This window comes from Rhinatrema bivittatum, chromosome 2 (genome assembly GCF_901001135.1).
Source record: "Rhinatrema bivittatum chromosome 2, aRhiBiv1.1, whole genome shotgun sequence".
Classification (NCBI taxonomy): Eukaryota; Metazoa; Chordata; class Amphibia; order Gymnophiona; family Rhinatrematidae; genus Rhinatrema; species Rhinatrema bivittatum.
The window spans coordinates 173,145,696-173,167,556 of record NC_042616.1 but is presented as its reverse complement, the minus strand read 5'-3'; positions in this window follow the sequence as shown (position 1 = coordinate 173,167,556).

Sequence of the window (21,861 nt, the reverse complement as noted above, 5' to 3'; positions counted from 1 at the left end):
CAGAGGCCCACGCCTAAGCCCAGCTGGCCCCAGCACCCAAAGGCTCAACCTAAGGGGAATGTGGGCTGATATTGGTAAAGCTCCAGTTGGGCCTCTGCTTCCACCAGCTCTACCAGCCGATGGTGGGGATCTGCAGGGCTCCTCCCAGCAGGTAGCACCAACTCCACTTTGGTCCAAGGGTCCGTGCCTGCAACGTACTTTACCCCACTATAAGTTTGCTTGTACTTTTAAGGACATTGGATGAAATTTTCAAAGAGTTACATTGGGAGTGCAACAGTAAAATTAGCAAATACACATGTGGGTAGCATGTATGCACACACATGCCATTTTATAAACCTTGAGAGTGTATGCATACTTTATTAAATATCTGCATCTGCATTTATTTCTGGGTTATTGCATATACATTCTTTCAATTAGGGGTAGATTTTTAAACATACGTACTCCCGTCCATATGCACCTGCTACCCTTCTAAAATGCGCATGACACAAACAAGGCCCAGCCACGTGCATAACCCACGTATTTAGTATATTTTTATAAAATGAGTAGAAAAGGTATGCATTTTTCTGCATTTCAAATTTATGTGCATACTGAAACATACACACTTACTTTCAGGGCAGAACAACATAAAATACTAGCATAAACCTCTGCTGACCTACTTACATATGCATTCGATGCCTTATGCGCATGTTTGAAAATCGGGCTTCCTAGGAGTAGGCGTCCCCAGAGACATGTTAAGAATGGAGGAGGAAAATAATAAATGAAACTTTAATTTTCGAGTGCATGCATTATTTCCATGGGAAAAAATGTATCCACAGATTAAGCAGGTGCAAACATCTATGGATACTTCATGCCCTCCGCAATTATCAAAGTGAATGTATACACATTCTTTCTCTTTGGGAAATGGTGCAAAGACTTTGGATAAACAGTACCTGTGGACTTTGCAGCAGCAAACACAAAAAAGCATCACTCATAAAACTGGGGTCAGGTTGCTAGTTCAAAGATACTCAATGCAACTTCTTGCAGATTCAATTTAGGTTTTATCATCACATAGTCCAGTGGTTCTGACCCTTTTTCCCGTTGTGACACACCTGATGGACAGTGCTCACCTGTGTGTCACACCGCTTACAACAATCCACAGCTAAACTAAAATAAAGCCTCAGTATTACTTTTATTGTTAAGATTGACACAAGGGAAAGATGAAAGTATTCTCTCTGAACAGAAATAACATAAAGTTTTGTACAAGCTGCATTCTCTATCTCCCATGGGGCTACCAACCTTTTTTCTTCTGCTGTCACTTTCAGGCCCAACAGGGGAAGATAGAATCAGCTGTCATTAGCCCAGAACAGAAAGAGAATTGCCATTTCTCACTGGGCTCTGGCAGGAATAGAGGACAAATGTTATGTCCTACTGGACCCAATGGGTGAAGAAGTCTGCCTTATGAACCATACAGCCTTGCACATCATCCCCTCCCTACACAATTAAAAAGTATGCATTTATAATAGACTTTATATGAAAAATGACATTAAAAGTACAGTCTGAAATAAAAAAATATAGCATGTATATTATATTTGCATGGACTATAGTGGTGCCAACCAGAAAACCCTGCAAAATAAAAAAAAGACACTCGGAACCCATATGGCATTATCTTTATCTTTATTTATATTTATAAACCACCTAAAGCAGAAACTAGGCGGTGTACAAATCATAAATTAATTTACACAAACACATTGCAAAAAACACAGAAATGAGACTGGCTCAGTTACAGCTAACACAAACGAATTGTTTGGTTAAAATTCTCAGATCAGATCACACGCTTGCTTACATGTTTTCAGCAAGGATTTGAAGGTTTTTAGTAGAGATGTTCATTCGTTTTAGATGAATTAGACAATTTTAACAAAATTGTCTAATTCGTCCTGTTTTGGGAGCACCCCGAAACGAACAATAATTCGCCGAAATTCGTGAAAAATTTGAATTTCGAGTTAGTGTGCGCTAACACGAAATTAGCGAAATATGAACAAAAAAACCCCCCAAAATGTGGAACAAACTAAGTTAACCACAGGAAAAATGAAGTATGAACTGATACGATATATAAAAAAGATAAACATCTCTAGACAAAGGGCCTTGGGCAATAAGTTCCTCAAAATTGGAGCCACCACAGAGAATGCACTCTCTCTGATGCAGCATGATCTTGCTTGGCATATTGAAGGCATGTCCGGGAGGTCCCTCTGAGAGGAGAATAGTTGACATGTGACACAGTACACATGTAAAAGTGCATTGCCCCAAGGTGATGTATCAGAAGAGATCAGTTTATAGGTGATAATAGCAATTTTATATTTAATCTATTCTGCCATAGGAAGCAAATGGAGATCTACTAGCATGGAGGAAATGAGGTCACATCTTTTGCATCCGGAGGTGAGACTGGCAGTGGCATTTAGCAATAGCTGAAGAGGTTTGATTGTCATGGCTGGTAGGCCAAGGACAACAGAGTTACAATAGACTACCAGTGATAGAATTGATGCTTGCACGACCGTTCTGAAATATGTTCTTTTCAAGAGATGTTTCAGACCACACATCACCTGAAGCTTTTAGAAACAAGATTTTAACAGGCTTCTTATATGAGAGGTGAAAAGACAGACCGGGGTCAGAGACAACTTTAGACTCTGAATATAGGAATCTAGAGAGAAGACAGTAGCTTCAATCACAATTTGCATTTGTTGGATTTTAGTTGGAGAACGCTGAATCAGAATACATTGTGTTTTCTTGAGGTTCAAAGATAATTTGTTAAAGAAGAGCCAAATAGTGGCAACACATAGATTCACAATGTCTACTGTCTGTGACCATGATGGATGTACATGGATAAAAAGCTGGATGTCATCAGCATATAATTTATATCCTTCACAGAGACCTGCTAGGACCTTACACAATGGAGTTAGATATAAATTAAATAACATGGCAGACAGGCTGAGCCCTGTGGTAGACTAGTCATAACAGGTGACCATTGTGAGGTCTTATTGATGTATTCTATAAGTTAAGACCACTGTGATAAAAAGGATCTAAACCATTGATGGACAGAGCCAGAAATATCATATTCCTGTAACCGATGTAACAAGATAGTATGATCAATCATATCAAATGCTATGGTGATATTCAGAGAAATTAGAACATAGCTGTATCCAGTAGGGATGTGCAGAAGGAAAAAATTCATTTCCATTCTTATTCGTTTTGCCAGGACCCAAATGCGTTACATTTGTTTTCTGAGAAAAAATCTCGATTCGTTTGATTCATTTGATTCATTTGATTCGTTTTCCATTAAAGTGCATCACGCCAGACTTTATACAGTGCAACAATGGAAAAACAAAAATGTCACCATTCCTCGTGAAACAAATCAATAAAATCAAGATATATAAATCATTAATCATTATAAAATCATACAAATAAAATAGTTTCAAAACAGCTGATGAATAGAATATCCAATAATTAAAGACTCATGCAAATTTTGAAAGCTTTACCAAACACCAATAAAATATTTCAAACAGTAGACACATCATATACTACCCAATAAATAAAATGGTAGTCAATCAAGAAAAATGAACTTAAAAAGCCACCTTTACTTACCCTCTCCAACAGTTCTCCTACTCCTTTCCCTTGCAGGCCACACCAGAATCAGCAGTAGCTGCTGAAGCTGTCCTCACTGTCCTCTTCCTTAGGGACCACAACCAGTCTCTTCTGTCTCTCACACACACACACCAGACACATCCGCAGGACCAGTTTCTGTCTCTCGCACACCAATTATCTCCCCAACCAGTCTCTCTCTCTCTCACACACACACACCAGTCATCTCCCTGATCAGTCTTTCTCACACATACACATGTCACCTCTCTAGCCAGTCTCTCTCAATCACACAATGCTCTCGCTATCTATTACTTACACACAGGCTTTCAATTACACACAGGCTCTCTCTATTACACACAAGCTCTCAATCATACACATGTTCTATCTCACTTACAAACAGGCTCAATCACACACATGCCCTCTCTCACAGCCAAAGCCAGCCAAAAACATGCTCCATCTCTCTCTCGCACACACACATTGACACACACAAGCACCCTCCATGACTCACATATACACCACATACATACAGAAGCACCCTCCCTATCTCACATACATGAAGCACCTTCCCTGTCTCACACACAGAAGCACCATTCCTTTCTCACACACACACACACACAGAAGCACCATTCCTTTCTCACATATACACACATACACAGAAGCACCATTCCTTTCTCACATACACATACAGAGAATCACCCTTCCGATCTCAAATACATAAGGCCCCCAGCTGAACAGCTCGTCTCCGGCGGCAGCTGGCAGCAGCCATCTTAATTTCTTCGGCCTATTCTTGGGCTGCGTCGGTCTTCATTTCTCCGGCGGCACTGGTGGCCTGCTCTCCTTCGGTGGCTGGCAGTGGTCATCTTCATTTCTTCGGCCCCGCCGGCCTGGTCTCTTCATTTCTTCGGCCTGGCACCCTCAATGGCCCAGAGCAGAGGAGGTCACGTGATCTGCTAGTCCAGCCCATCGAGGGAAGCCTGATCCCCCGATAGGCCAATCCGCCCCTACTTTCTCACTTTCTCAAACACCGCACGTGAACCAAAAGAATGGAACGTATGATATGTTGCATTCGTGGGGGATCGCGATATGTTTTGCGGACCCACAAATGCAACAAATAGGGATCTATACATTGCGGATTGAGCATTCCTTCAAAACGAATGCACATCCCTAGTATCCAGTGTCTAGGCCCTTTTAAAGTGTGTCTAAAGGTGGCAATAATAATAATTCAGCGCTCAATGACTTTTTGAAACCATATTGATGTAGGTCAAGTATTACCTTCTCCTCCAGATAGTCAGTTAGCAGTTTCAAGACAATGTTTTCTATCAGCTTAGCTACGAATGGTAAAGAGGAGATCGGTCTAGAGTTGTTCAAATCTAATGGATCAAGATTCGATTTTTTAGAAAGAGTCCAACAAAGGCATTAGGCCTATTGATACGCATTCAGTGTGGGCTTAGCTCTTAGAAAGTCACGAGTAAAAGAATTATAACAACAACAATATAGTAAAACCTCCATACAAAAACAACACTGCCAGCAAGCAAACAGTAACAACCCTACTTAGGAAAAGGTAGAACTGCTAATATTACACCAGGCCCTAAAATACCAATACACCTCATATTAGAAAACTTAAACAAGTGAGACTGCTATACATCTCTATACAGAAACTACACACTGGCAGAATACCTCACCTCAGTCATACAAGCAGAATACAGATAGACTCTCACCAAATACAGAATAAATAGTGCACATTGTAAATATGAATAGAAATTTACAGACAAAAACTGAGCTGAAAACCACAACAGTACAAAAATGGAAAAACAGAATCTTCATTCATTATATAAAACAAAAATCAAAAGGGGAGCCTGTGGTTGAAGAAGAGAGAGGGGCAACCAGGCCCTGTCGCCATTTACCTAGAGAACCCTGTAACATCGGGTAAGAGCCCCAGAACAGCAGAAAGGACCCGGCTTGCCTGGAGCCAGAACGAGGCCAAAGGAGTGACGTCAGCGGAGGGCGTCCGCTACTATAAAACAGGTGGCGGACACCTGTATACCCTGGGAGCCTGTGGTTGAAGAAGAGAGAGGGGCAACCAGGCCGACGCCATTTACCTAGAGAACCCTGTAACATCGGGTAAGAGCCCCGGAACAGCAGAAAGGACCTGGCTTGCCTGGAGCCAGAACGAGGCCAAAGGAGTGACATCAGCAGAGGGCGTCCGCTACTATAAAACAGGTGGCGGACGGCGCACAGCCACCGTCGGCACGCTGTCTAAGCCACGCGCTCCGTAAGGGGTGCGTGGCTTGGTCCGGCTTAGGCCGGCAAAGGTTAGAAGGCTGCCACGTAACTTTGGTTTTTGGACCGGGACCTCCCCTCTATCATCTAAACCGGCATTATTACGTGATTGCAACAGAAGTGTGAGTAGAGCCTTTAATTTGGTTTATTACTGCTTTTCGACTGTTCAATGATGCCGCATACAAAAAGAAAAGGCAAAGTCAGGCAGGAAGCTTTGACCCCCTCAAGACCAAGCCTTATTCAAACAACCTTAACTGGTCTCTACTCGCTAACAGATAAATTGACACCGGAGAGTCCCATTACAATGGAAGATTTTGAGCAAGCTTCCCTATTGTCGGGAGAAGTAAGTCTTAGTCCCAGGGTCCCAACAACACCTGCCCCACCAATGAGCATTGCAACCACCAACATCTTAGGCTCACCCATTTTCTGGGGCTAGCCCATTTGAGGAGGATGATGGTAGGAAAATAGCAATGCCGCCTCAATTGGTGGAGCGAAGAAGTGATGATACCGATGATAAAGCTATGGTATCTGGAGGAAGTACGGCAGTCCCCTTCTCTGGAGATACTTCTAGACAAGAACCTTTCAATTTACTAAGTAATCCATCCACCTCTAATGCTAAATCTGGAGGATCTAAACAGGTGTCTTTGGAAATGCTATGGTCAGCGATAATATCATTACAGAATAACATTGTAAATTTAAATGTTAATATAAAAGATATGCAGACGACTTTGTTGAATTTAAACCCTTTAGTAACAAGTAATGAAGTATCTCTTGTGAAGGTAAAAGAAGATTTAAATATGATAAAAGAAGATCAAACATCGATAATAAAGGGAGAAAGTATTTTATCAAAAAAGTGGAGAATTTGGAAAATACAGTTCGTTATTGTAATCTTATAACGCTGGCAGCCACCACTTACTCCTTGTGCTGGCGTCCTTTTCCTAGCCGCCCCCTCCCCCTTTCCGCCCTTTGACCTTCCACTTGTTACACTTTTACTTTGTCAAGTGACCACACTAAAACGGTTATTGGTATCAACAGGCCGCAGCTTTTTCTTAACATATTAATAAACTTCCTTTGGCGGGACCCCCCGCTCCCAGGCGGGGGTCCCGCCATTTGGTGCATTCGGCGCTCTGCCTTTGCGCCCCCTCTGCGTGGACCGGCTCCCACGCCGTCCGGTGATGCCGCCGGCACCACTTCCAATATATCCCCCGGCCCGGGTAACCGCCAAACACCCGCCACCAAGCTGCGACAATCACTCTCAACATTACACATATTTGTTTTTTGCTAACTGACACGTAATTGTTCTAGCTAATGATCCTGTTCCAGCCTGCCTATCCTCCTTGCCTCTTCATTTGTTTTGTGGGCGGGTGGGTGGGTATCGACCGTGTCCCCGATGTGGAGGAAAAAGGGCTGTCCCTCCCTCCTCGCGGCCCTTTTAAGGGGGCTCCGAGTCATCGGCCCGCGCCGCTGTCGCCCGCCGATGACGCGGAGCCCAGTGTGGGGCGCGTCATCAGCGGCGCGCCTGTCGCCTCTGATGACCCGCCCCCTCCACCACCCCGTACATCCCCGCCCCCCCGACGGCCGCCGCACATCGCGGGTGGCGCACCGTTACGGGGGCGGCTCGGCCAGTCGCCTCGAGCCTCCCTATTAACGCTGGCAGCCACCACTTACTCCTTGTGCTGGCGTCCTTTTCCTAGCCGCCCCCCTCCCCCTTTCCGCCCTTTGACCTTCCACTTGTTACACTTTTACTTTGTCAAGTGACCACACTGAAACGGTTATTGGTATCAACAGGCCGCAGCTTTATTTTTCTTAACATATTAATAAACTTCCTTGGGCCACCCGAGCCGGTATGCTGTCCGTGACGGCCCGCCGTAACCAAGCCAGGCGTCCTTTTGCCCTGGGCCCCCGCGGAGTCCCCGCTCCCAGGCGGGGGTCCCGCCATTTGGCGCATTCGGCGCTCCGCCTTTGCGCCCCCTCTGCGCGGACCGGCTCCCACGCCGTCTGGTGATGCCGCCGGCACCACTTCCAATATATCCCCCGGCCCGGGTAACCGCCATAACACGAGGTAGGGGTACCCTTGCCTCGTGTCCCCCCACTCAACTAATTAGCTGCGGCCTGTACTCTTCCTGCATATCCTGCTTCTATAGCATCCTGCAATGCATTATTAAATATATCATAACCAATATCAGACAAATGCACCCCATCCTCCCTGAATAGTCCTGGGCACCAGTCCTCGGCCCATTCGTGTCTGATCTGTTGTATCCCTCGTTTGCTTGTCCACAGCTCCATTTGCCTGTTAATTTTTTTTCTACCTCTGTTCCATAATTTGGAGTCCCTCCACTTGGGCCTTGGTATGATTTCGGACCATACCAGTTTTGTCTGTGGATACAACTGAGTTATGATGTTTAGGTCATCTTTTATCTTGTTGATCAATCCCTTGCATGTTATCGTACTCAAGTCATTGCCCCCCAGGTGCATGATCATTACATCTGGAGCCGCCCTAGAATCTTTCAGGCGCCGTAGTAAGGGCAATAACTGCTCCCATCGCATGCCGGGCTTTCCTGTCCACGCAACGACCCACCCTTGCGTTGCCAATCCCAGATGCTGTCCATAAGGCCGCCCAATCGCTCGCTTGGCTGCCCAGCGTATGTACGAGTGACCTACAATCCATGCTATTCGGTGCACTCGTTGTTGCTCTGCAAAATATAATCAGACGGTTAGTTATCATTTACAGTAGACACTCTGTCCAACCTTACATATGCATTGACTGCATTTGACCTCCATCTTCCTATTTTCTTTATTGTGTCTTTTCCCAAACCAGCCTGTGCTGTGCTTGTCGCAGCTCCGATTCTGAAGGAATGCGAGCTGTATTTTGTCGCGTCCCACTCTAGCTTGGTTACTGCCGCTCTCAAGACGGCCGTGAATTGAAATCTTGTCAAGGGAGAACCGTCGCTATGAATCAGGAAGTGTTTCCCACCTTCTGGTCGTACTGCCAAGTATTCTCTCGCATTTGAGATGGGGCATGTATTACAACCCACGACCTGTTTTAGCCATATCGTGGTGCCCCGTGCCTGCTGGTCCGTCTTGGACCTATGAATTTTTAAGCTTAATGCCATCTCCGTGCACTCGACGTTCTTGCGTAGCAATCCGCCCTGTCCGTCGTCCTTCTTGTTGGGTGCCACCAATTCGCTGATTCGTAGGGCTCCGAAGAAAGCCAGCGCGAATGCGGCTCTGAATAGACTTGTCTCGTATGCAGATGAGCAAACCTCCGCCAGGGTCTCCCATAGCCTTTTCAACTTGAGATGTGTAATAGGATGTCTTTCGTCTCTGGTCGCGCCGGTCTTCCTTGCCCATCCTGCCAGCATCTTCTTTATGATGAAGGATTTTGTGGGGGTCTCCCCACCCGCGTGCCTTGAAGAAAAAGGCCGCTCCTGCTAGGCGCTTGCTGACAGCGTTTCTGGAAACTCCGCTCTCTATTGATGCGTCTATGAATTTGCGCATAAGTTCCTCTGTGGCTGGTCCTTGTCTCCATCCGTTCTTCCCCAGGAAGTTGGTTACCTCCTCGAATCCTTGACAGTACGACGCCCACGTTGACGGAGCTACCGATCTGCTGAGTAGGTCCCTAGTTGTTGCCGACCAATTTCCCATAGTTGCGCCGGCATTGCAGTTGCTGTTGTCTCTGCCGTGGGTACCTGCTTATGAAATAGATTCCATTTAGCACGAGACAAAGCGTCCGCTACGCCATTCAGAACCCCTGGGACGTGTCTAGCTCTAAGGGTTATATTGTGGCGTAATGCCTCTAGCACTATCTCTCTCAGTAAGCTCACTACCATTGGGCATTTTGCCGACTGTGCGTTCAGAACATGAACAACCGCTTGGTTGTCGCACCAGAAAATAATGTGTCTGTTTTGAAGCTTCGTGTTCCATAATACGAGCGTCACCCATATGGGGAACAGCTCCAGGAAGGTTATGTTCTTTGTTAAACCCTTCTTCTTCCAGTCCTCTGGCCACTGCTCTGCACACCACACCCCTTGGCATAGTGCTCCGAAGCCCCAACCGCCTGACGCATCCGTTTGTATGTTCAATTCTGTACTTGACATTGGTGAGTCCTGTATGACTGCCACGCCATTGAAATTATTTAGGAAGGAGTTCCATATCTCGAAGTCTGATCTTATTTCTTTCGATATCCGAAGGTAGTGGTGTGGTCTCTTTATCCCTACCGTCGCTAAGGCTAACCTTCGCATGAATGCTCTGCCCATGGGGATCACCCTACAAGCGAAGTTTAGAGTTCCCAATATTGCTTGTGCGACCCGCAGTGTTATTTTCTTTGCCGTGGTCGTCCGCTGTAACATTTCGCGGAGCTTGTCTAGTTTGTCTTCCGGTAGTCTGGCCATCATCTTTTCGGAATCCAATTCTATTCCCAAAAAAGATAAGATCGTTGTTGGACCTTCAGTTTTATTGCTGGCCAATGGCACTCCGAATTCCTCAGCTACCTTCTGGAAGTTGGCAAGCAGGTCGCCGCATGTGCGAGAATTTCGTGGGCCGATGAATAGAAAATCGTCTAAGTAATGGATGATATTTTTGGATTCCGTCCTTGTCGCTACAACCCAGTGCAGGAATGAGCTGAACAGCTCGAAGTATGCGCATGATACTGAACACCCCATGGGCATGCATTTGTCGAAGTAGTACTGATTGCGGAACGTGAATCCCAACAATGGGAAGCTATCCGGGTGCACTGGAAGTAACCTGAATGCGGACTCTATGTCTACTTTTGCCAGCATGGCCCCTCTTCCGCATGTACGTAACATAGCCAGTGCCGTATCAAATGACGCGTACTGCACAGAGCACTCCTCCGGGGGGAGGTGATCGTTTACTGACTGGCCCGATGGGAATGACAGATTCTGTATAAGTCGGAACTTTCCTTTTTCCTTCTTGGGTATTACTGCTAATGGTGATATGAACATGTGCCGGTAAGGTTGTTGCGTGAACGGGCCAGCTATCCTGCCGAGTGATAGTTCCGTCTCCAACTTCTCGTGGACTATGTCCTCGTACCTTGTTGTTGATGGGGCATTGCCTGCGTTTGTTGTTAACAGTTGTCCTTGAAACGGGATGATAAAGCCTTCCTTGAATCCTTGTCTAATCCTGTCCGCTTTTTGTTTATTCGGATACAACTCCAACCATGGCTCCATAGCCTCCAGATGAACTGGTGAAGGAGCTTTTCCGCACTGTAGATTCTCAGTTTGCTTTCGCCTTACTCCCTTCCGTTGCCCTTCTTGGGCATTTTATCATTGGGTGCGGGGCTGCGCAATTAGTGCAAACATGTTTGAACTTGCAATCCTGGAACGAGCATACGGCTTTGTTGAAACGCCAACAGGTGTTATCATGCGTCGATGTCTGTCTTGTAGTCTGCCTATATGGTGATGTCCTTCTTGCACTCCTTGCTCTCATTCCTTGATCGGATGACTTGCGTGTCATGTGCTCGATCCAGAGGCTGACATCCTGCGTTCCCCAAGTCATGTGCTGGTTCTCCTCCATTTTGTCGCGGAACTTCTCGTCATAGTTCAACCATGACCATCCCTCGTGTTGTTGGTATGTTCTCATAATGTTAACATGGGCCCGTATTGCGACGGGTCCTTCCGCCCTACGACGCTAGTCATATATAGGAATGCCTTCGTCCAGTTGATTATGTTCTTGGGTATTCTGAGTTCCTTATCCTTTGTTGTGGTTGAGTCTTTCGACTTCTTCCTCTCGCCAGATTTTCATCGCCCTTGAAGAATGCTGAATATATCAATATACTTTCTCTTGCATATTTTCTTCCTCAGCTGTTTAGGCACTTCCTCCCATAGCTCCGACAATGTTGTGAGTGCCGGTGGCCCCCTTGCCTCTTTATCTATTGCTTTTTTTGTTGCATGCTGTTCGCTATCTGAGCTTGAGTCTGAAGATGATGAGTCTGTGGAGCTATCAGAGCTGGTGCTTGCCCTACGCCTGCGCTTCGCCTTGCGCTTCTTTTTGCTGACCTGGTTACTTTCATTCGCTGTGTGCCCTGCCTCTGGAGGTATTGTCTTAAGCCCCCCTTCTGTGTGCCCGCACTCACCCGCACTGCCGTGTTCAGCCTGTGCTTGCTGTGCCGCTTGACTAGTGGATGGTTGTTCCTCATCCCGTCGCTGCTCTTGGGCTCCACTCCGTACAGTCTGCCCCTCTGTCGGTACAGCATCCGAAGTCTGCATTGGCATGTCCGCTCTTAATTCGTTTGCCCCCTTATTACTGCCGGACCCCGGCTCCTGATTGCCCCTCTGCTCCAGTGATGTCCCACGAGGTGGCCCCGACCAGGGTCCCCATGAAGACCGGGCTTGTTGACTGGACCATTCTGCCTGAGGGCACTCCCATGGTCGTCTCGCCGGGCCCCATCCACAGTACGGGCCTGGATCGTTCCATCCCGATATGGGGCCTTCATACCATCCTGCGCTGTCCTGACTCCGCCACGGGTGCTCCATTTGATTGTTGTATCCCCATTGCTCCCATGGCCGTGGCCCGCTGTTCTGGAAGTTCGGGTGACTCCACCTGTATGCGCCCCATTCTTCATCCCGGCCGTTGGCGGGGCGCGGTGAGAGTCCTCGGGCACCCCCGTGCCCTGCCTGTGTCTCGTGCGCACTCCTTCCATCACGAGTGTCTTCTCCAGTCACCTCCCCACACGCTGGCTCCACTGCTTCCACGTCTGCTACTTCCTCCATGTTTGTTGCTTGCTGTTCCCCTCTTCTCTGGTCCGTTAACCTAACGGTGCCCCTTCTTCCTTTGTTGGCCGCTCCTCTTGTTCTCTTCGCCCCACGCCCGTTCTCTGGTGCGGTTTTTGGGGGCGCTCCCCTCTTGCCCTTGTCTTTCGCAGGTGCTGAGGATCTAGTCGCCATCCTTCCTCTGCCAGCTGTCTTGCTCCTCTGCGAATCTCTCGCTGTTCTGCGGGTTGACATGCTGCCTAAGACTGCCGTAGGAAATCAGTGGGTTGTTATTAGAAACTTCATATACTGCCCAGTTAGAGAGAAGAGGAACTCTTATGGTTAAATTTGCCCATTCTTCGGATAGGGATAAAGTATTACAATTTTTTATGCAAAATAGAACCACTCTCTATCTGGGTCAAAAGATATGGGTTTACCCAGATGTAGCATAAGAAACCCAACTCAGAAGAAAAAAGTTTATTAGTTTAGCTAATGTAGCCAGAACATATGGTATCCAAATACTCATAAGATTCACAAGTAAATGCATTATGCGTGTGGAAGGTACAAAATATATATATATTAGGGATGTGAATCATTTTTGACGATTTAAAAAATCATCCGATATTTTTTAAATCGTCAAAAATCGTTAGAGTGCGTGATACAATACAAATTCCCCTGATTTATCGTGAAAAATCGTTAATCGGGTACGGGAGTTATTTGGGGGGAGGGTGGGAAAACCGGCACACCAAAACAACCCCTAAACCCACCCCGACCCTTTAAAATGAATCCCTTACCCTCCCGAACCCCCCCAAAATGTTTTAAATTACCTGGTGGTCCAGCGGGGGGGTCCCGGTGCGATCTCCCACTCTCGGGCCATCGGTGCCATTTTGGCTGCCACTAATTAAAATGGTGCCAATGGCCCGATAAAAAAAACAAACCACCCGACCCTTTAAAACTTACCCCTTAGCCTCCCCCACCCTCCCAACCCCCCCAAACCTTTTAAAATTAGCTGGTGGTCCAGTGGGGGCACGGGGAGCGATCTCCCGCTCTCGGGCCATCGGCTGCCACTAATAAAAATGGCGCCGATGGCCCTTTGCCCTTACCATATGACAGGGAAGCCGTGCCATTGGCCGGCCCCTGTCACATAGTAGGAGCACTGGATGGCCGGCGCCATCTTTGCGGGTTTGGGAGGGTGGGGGAGGGATTTTTGTTATCGGATCAGGCGCAGCCGATAACAAAAAAAAAAAATTGAGCCGGACGATAAAAATTTTAAGATTTGAATCGGAACTGGAACCGATCAGATTCCGGTTCCGATTCACAACTCTAATATATATTACGATCCAGTTGATTTAGAAAGATTTTTGGAAGAACGTAGAAGCCAGAGAGGGGGGCGGAAGCCTCAGACCACAATTCAGTTGGAAGTGTATTAAATGAATAATCTGTATTACTTCTGTTTTATATAGTATAAAATAATTTTTTCTTTTGAGTTTTCTTAATTGTTAGACTTGCTCTATTGGCTCCCCAAACTGTTTAGTAATATGAAATCAGGAGAATAAAGTAGCTGAGTTTATTTTTAGTTTAAATATTATTATGTATGTATCTTATGATTCCTGTTTTCTCAAAGAATTCATTGTAAAAATTGGATACTAAATATGAATGGATTTACTTTGTAAACAAAATTCATAAATAAAGAATTAAAAATAAAAACAAATAAAAAAATAAAAAAATATAAAATCAAAAGTAATAAAATCATACTAATAAAAAAATACATATTTCATAACCGTTGAAGAATAGAATAGCATCCAAAAATTAAAAACTCATAAAAATGTTCTAAACACCAATAAAACATTTCTAAACAGCAGACACAAACATCCAATAATTACAAGTAATAAGGATAAAAAAAAATCCCCTGCCTTCCATACCTGGGAACATTTGATTTCACAGTGCCCTGTGATTGTCAGATTAGCAAAAGGAGAGGAGGGGGTTGTTGCTCAAATTTTCTCCTCTCTCTCTCTCATTTATGCACATACACTCTCCCTCACTCTCACATGCTCAGTCCCACTTATACAAAACACATAGGCTGTCACTCTCTCATTCACTCAAGCTCAGTCTTGTGTACGCATACACATACATACACATGCAGACTGTCTTTCACTCTGTATGTGCTCGGTCACACAGGCATGTACACACAGGTTGTCACTCTCACATGCTCAATCTCACACAGGCGCACATGCACACACACACACATATACATGCTGGTTGTCTCTCACTCCCACATGCTCAGTCTCACATAGGCACATGCACACATACACACTGTCTCTCACTTTCACATGCTCAGCCTCACATAGGCAAACAGACCGACATGCTCTCTCTCTCTCACATGCTCAGTCTCACACAGGATGCATCTCACTCATGTGCTCAGTCTTACACAGGCACACACACACATAGGCAGTCTCTTACTCTCACATGCTCAGTCTCACAAGGGCACACACACACAAAATGTCTCTCATTCTAATGTGCTCAGCCTCACACAGGCAAACACACACAGACTGTCTCTCATTTTTACATGTTCAGTCTCACACAGGTGCATACACACACACACAGGCTGTCTATAACTCCAACATGCTCAGTCTCACAAAGGTACACGCACATACACACTGTCTCTCACTTTCACATGCTCAGCCTCACATAGGCAAACACACACACAGGCTCACTCTGACATGCTCAGTCTCACACAGACACACACAGGCTGTCTCTCACTCTCATGGGCTCAGTCTCACACAGGTACACACACATACAGGCTGCCTCTCACTCACATGCTCAGCCTCACACAGGCAAACATACCCACAAACTCTTTCTCACATGCTCAGTCTCATATAGGCACACAGACATAGACTATAACTCTCACTTGCTCAGTCTCACATAGACATGCACACAAAGGCTGTGTCTAACTCTCATGTGCTCAGTCTAACACAGGCACACAAATACACAGGCTATCTCTCAGTCTCACATTGGCAAACACACCCAAAGGAAGTCTCTTACTCTCAAATGCTCAGTATCACACAGACACACACACACATACACATGCTAGTTGTCTCTCACTCCCACATGCTCAGTCTCACATAGGCACATGCACACACACACACACTGTTCCTCACTTTCACATGCTCAGCCTCACATAGGCAATCAGACCCACAGGCTCTCTCTCACTCTCACATGCTCAGTTTCACACAGGCTGTCTCCCACTCATGTGCTCAATCTTACACAGGCACACAGTATCTTACTCTCACATGCTTAGTCTCACACAGGCACCACACACACAGAATGTCTCTCATTCTCACACAGGCTCACACACATTGGCTGTCTCTAACTACTACATGCTCAGTCTCACAAAGGTACATGCACACACACACTGTCTCTCACTTTCACATGCTCAACCTCACATAGGCAAATAAACCCATAGGCTCACTCTCACATGCTCAGTGTCACACAGGCTGTCTCTCACTCACATTCTCAGCCTCATACAGGAAAACACACACACAAACTCTTTCTCACATGCTCAGTCTCACACAGGCACACACACGCAGGCTGCTATCACTTTTACTTGCTCATTCTCACATAGACATGCACTCAGAGACTATCTCTAACTCTAATGTGCTCGGTCTCACACAGGCACATAAATACACAGGCTATCTCTCAGTCTCATACAGCCAAACACACCCAGAGGGAGTCTTTTACTCTCACATGCTCAGTCTTACATAGGCACATACACACACAGGCTGTCAGTCACACGTGCTAAGTCTCACACAGGCAAACACACACAGGCTGTCTCTCACTCACATGCTCAGCCTTATACAGGCAAAACACCCATAGGGTTTCTCTTACTTACACAGATTATCTCTCACTCATGTGCTCAGTCTCACACAAGCATACATACACACACACACACACACAGACACTCAGGCAGTCTCTTACTCTCACGTGCTCAGTCTCACTACAGACACACAGGCTGTCTCTCACTCCAGCATGGTCAGTCTCACACGGACACACACACACACATAGGCTGTCTCTCACTCTCAAAAGGTCAGTCTCATGCAAGCACACACACACACACATGATGTTGCTCTCCTCCCGGAAGCACAAGTAACAGCAGCAGCAGCTTAAAAGTTTAGCCTGTCCTCCAGCCCTTGCAGCCAATGGGACTTTTTCTCTTTCTTGGGGCTACGGGGCCTGATACTGTGCCTTTTCAAATTTGACTTGCTTTGCTCCTTCTCTTATTCCTGCATGAGTTCACCTCAGTTCCTCTTCCGGGCTGTGCCGATACTGCCCGCACAGCCCCGCCACCACCACCCCCACATGTTCATTCTAGTTAGCAGCTTAGTGCTATAATCGGCTCTGCTACTAGCATTCCGCCCGGGCTTGAAAATGCTGACAGCTCGGGCAGAGAAGAAGATCTCTGCATTCCACTAGAAGAGTGGAGAGGGAGGGATGAATGGCTGCATTAGCGGAAGACCAGGAGGCATAGTATTCTGGCCATAGAGGTGGCGACACACCGACTTGTGCTTTGCGACACAGTGATGTGTGGTGACACACTGGTTTAGAATTGTTGACATAGCCTATGACAACTGGTGAGTATGTATGAAGTTCTATAGCACATGTACTTTTAGATGTGAAGAAGGAAAACATTTGTTTCAATTCGGTTTTCATTTCGCTGGGACCCAAATTCATTGCATTAGTTTTATAGGGGGAAAAACCAATTCGTTGATTAGTTTAATTCATTGTCCGTTTTCCCATTAAAGTCAATGGGGGAAGTATTTTCAGCCTATTTTTGGCTGCAGAATTGGGGTTTTCTTATCAATTCTGATGAAACTTCTGGGGAGCAATCATCAGAACGAGAAAAGAGCTCCAAGGTACTTAGACTGTGGCAAAGTGGCACCAAAGTGGCATGAATAGCCTAAGGCACTGTAAAGGGGAAAGGGGCACCAGGAGTGGCAAGAGTGGCAAGAGTGCTTTAACAGAGGTGCAAAGCAGCAGTGAGAGTGTCAAAAACACCACAGCTTCAAAAGAGAGCCCCAATAACAGTCGAAGGCAGCACTACAGGCAAAATGGCAAGACAAGTGGCATCAACATCCTACAGCACAATGAAGGGGGACCATAGCAAGCAGAAAGAGTGTCAGAAAACCCACAAGGCACCGATAAAGGGACAAAACAGCAGAAAGACTAGCACCAACACACTGAGGAACCATGATAGTGGCAAGAACACCACAAGGAGTAAAGTGAGTCATCTGGTGTATGGCAGCAAGGCAGAGTGGCAGAAAGTTAATAGGGGCAAGGCAGGCTGGCAGAGCAGAGGTAGTCTGGTCCCTGTGGTTTTGATAGGGGCAAGACAGACTGCAGAGCTGAGGTGGTCAGGTCCTTGTAGTTTTGATAGGGGCAAGACAGGCTGGCCCCAAGGAGAGTTCCCTTTTCTTTGCACAGGAAAAAGCTCCCTAGAATGGGTTTGCCCCTAGAGCGGGGTGTTTCCGTTGGCATCTAGTGAGCTCTCGCTGGTCTTTTAAAGTCTGGTGGATGTAGCAGATATACAAACGAGAATTTTAAAGGCTGAGACAGAGGAGGTTTCCATGTGAACAGCAGTCAGCGGTTCAACATGGGTTAGCGGGTGTTAAGAGATAGGCTGGCTACACTCGGGGATAGTTTCCTTTCCTTTGCGCAGGAAAGGGCTCCCTGAAATGTATTGGCCCCTAGAGTAGAGCATGAGCCTTCAAGCCTGCCGAGTCGACGTGGAGAAGGTTTCCATGTGAACAGCAGCTCTCGATCAACATGGGTCAACGGGTACTAAGAGAAGAGCTGGCTACACCCGGGGAGAGCTTCCTTTCCTTTGTGCAGGAAAGGGCTCCCTAGAATGGGTTGGCCCCTAGAGTAGAGCATGAGCCGTCAAGCGTGGCAAGTTGACATGGAGGAGGTTTCCATGTAAACAGTGATTCAACATGGGTCAGAGGGTGTTAAGAGATAGGCTGGTTTCACCCAGGGAGAGTTCCCTTTTCTTTGCGGAGGAAAGGGCTCCCTGAAATGGGTTGGCCCCTAGAGTGTGGTGGTTCTGTTGGCATCTAGTGAATATCCAGAAGCTACTAACTGTACTTATGCACTTTAGCCGATGACAAAGGAACTTGAAGAGCTCTCAGAAATAAGAAAACTTGCTACTCAAGTCCAAATCTACAATATCAACCTATGTTGACTTTGAACCCTACAGTGCCTTTGTAAACTATGGGAACACAGAGGATAAAATAGAGTACAACTACCACACGTTTTCTATAGTACTGGAAACATTAATATTGGCACCTAAGAAACATCTAGGGAAAATGCCCTATATTATGAAGGTCATGAAAACTATTGAGCATATGAAATATCCAAGCTCCAAGCTGGACAGACAGGCAAGGCATTTGAGGTCAGGCCCTTGTAGGGACGTAAAGACTGGCAGTGGACGGAAAGGCACAGCATTAGAGGTCAAGCCCTTGTAGGGACATAAGGCCTGGATGGACAGGCACAGCATTAGAGGTCAAGCCCTTGTAGGGAAGTAAGGCCTGTATGGACAGGCACAGCGTTACAGGTCAAGGCCTTGTAGGGACGTAAAGCCTGGATGGACAGGCACAGCATTAGTCAAACTGTTGTAGGGACGTAAGGCCTGGATGGTCAGACACAGCATTAGAGGTCAGGCCCTTGTACGTACGTAAGGCCTGGACAGTGGACGGACAGACACAGCATTAGAGGTCAAGCCCTTGTAGGGATGTGAAGCCTAGATGGACAGGTACAGCATTAGAGGTCAAGCCCTTGTAGGGATGTAAGGCCTGGACAAACAGGTACAGAATTAGAGGTCAGGCCCTTGTAGGGACATAAGGCCTGGACAGTGGACGGACAGGCACAGCATTAGAGGTCACGCCCTTGTAGTGACGTAAGACCTGGAATGACAGGCGCAGCATTAGAGGTCAAGTCCTTGTAGGGACATAAGGCTTGGATGGACAGGCACAGCATTAGAAGTCAAACCCTTGTAGGGACGTAAGGCCTGGACAGACAGGCAAATTTGAGGTCCAGCCCTTATAGGTACGCACGGCCTGGATGGTCAGGCACAGCATTTGAGGTCAGGCCCTTGTAAATACCCAGAAGCTATTAACTGTACTTAATACTTATGTACTTTAGCTGATGACAAACGAACTTGAAGAGTTCTCAGAAATAAGAAAACCATTACTCAAGTCCAAATCTACAATATCAACCTATGTTGACTTTGTAGTTTACACAGAGGATGAACTAGAGTGCAACTACCACCAGTTTTCTATAGTACTAGAAGCATTAATGTTGGCACCTAAGAAACATCTAGGGAAAATGGCCCATATTATGAAGGTCATGAAAAGTACTGAGCATATCTAATATGCAATCTCCAATCATCTTGTCAGCTTTTTATGTTCTTATATTCCAAATGTTGCAAAACAGGAAAAAGAATATTCTGGAAAGAAGTGATGCACAAATGCATGAAACTGAAATTAGAAATACTAGAACTAAACTCAGACAGGCACAGCGTTTGATGTCAGGCCCTTGTAGTGATGTAAGAGCTGGACAGACAGGCACTGCAGTAGGGCCCTTGTAGGGATGTATGGCCTCGACAGTAGACAGACTGACACAGTGTTTCAGGTCAGGTACATGTGCTGATATTATCTGGAGCACAGGAGGCAGTTTAAGCTGCTGCAAGGCTTTCAATTGCTTTTATTCATCTTGCCATTCACAGGGAAAATTTGGAAACCCAAGCAAAGGCAGGTTTATTTTCTAAAACACTAGCATTTCTATCAACTCTGGTGCCAGCCTTCAGGGGTGAGGGCTTATGATATCCCCTGTCATTGAAAATACACATTCATTGGGCACACTGGTTGGTGGTCATGACAGATATCGCTGAGCCACTTTGGCTAGGTGTGGCCAGGCAGTGGACTGTCTGATCTGTACCCCTTCCAGTCATTAATTCAAATTTGATCATATTATGATCACTATTGCCAAGCGGCCCCACCACCGTTACCTCTCTCACCAAATCCTTTTCTCCACTGAGGAATAGTTCTAAAATTGCTCCCTCTCTTGTCAGTTCCTGAACCAATTGCTCCATAAAATGTCATTTATTCCATCCAGGAACTTTATATCTCTAGCATGACCCGACGATACATTTACCCAGTCAATATTGGGGTAATTGGACTCTCCCATTATTATCACATTACCAATTTGGTTAGCTTCCCTAATTTCTCTTAGCATTTCATTGTCCATCTCACCATCTTGACCAGGTGGACAGTAGTATACTCCTATCACTATAGGCTTCCCCGACACACAAGGGATTTCTACCCATAAAGATTCAATTATGCATTTATTCTCATGCAGGATGTTTATCCTGTTGGACTCCATGCCATCCCAGATATAAAGCACCACACCGCCTCCCGGGTGCTCCTCTCTGTCATTGCGATATAATTTGTACCCTGGTATAGCACTGTCCCATTGGTTGTCCTCCTTCCACCATGTCTCTGAGATGCCAATTAAGTCTATGTCATCATTCACTGCTATACATTCTAATTTTCCCATCTTACTTAGACTTCTGGCATTAGCATACAAACATTTCAAAGTTTGTTTTTTGTGTGTATTTTCATTCTGCTTTTTAATTGATAGGGATAAATTAGAATTTTTTAGCTCAGGTGAGTTTTTAGTTACAGGCACTTGGACTATTTTTCTTATTATTGGAACCTCACTGTCAGGATGCCCTAATTCTAATGCATCATTAGTATCCTTTGAAGATACCTCTCTCCAAACCATGCACTGCTGAGCGACTGTCGGCTTTCCCCTTTCTTCTAGTTTAAGAACTGCTCTATCTCATTTTTAAAGGTTAGCGCCAGCAGTCTGGTTAAGGTGGAGCCCATCCGTTTGGAAGACACTCCTCCATCCACAAAAGGTTCCCCAGTCCCCTGCAAAACTGAATCCCTCTTCCTTGCACCATTGTCTCATCCACGCATTGAGACTCCGGAGCTCTGCCTGCCTCTGGGGACATGCGCGTGGATCAGGGAGCATTTCAGAGAATGCTACCCTGGAGGTTCTGGATTTAAGCTTTCTACCTAAGAGCCTAAATTTGGCTTCCAGAACCTCCCTCCCACATTTTCCTATGTCGTTGGTGCCCACATGTACCACGACAACTGGCTCCTCCCCAGCACTGTCTAAAATCCTATCTAGGTGACGCGTGAGGTCC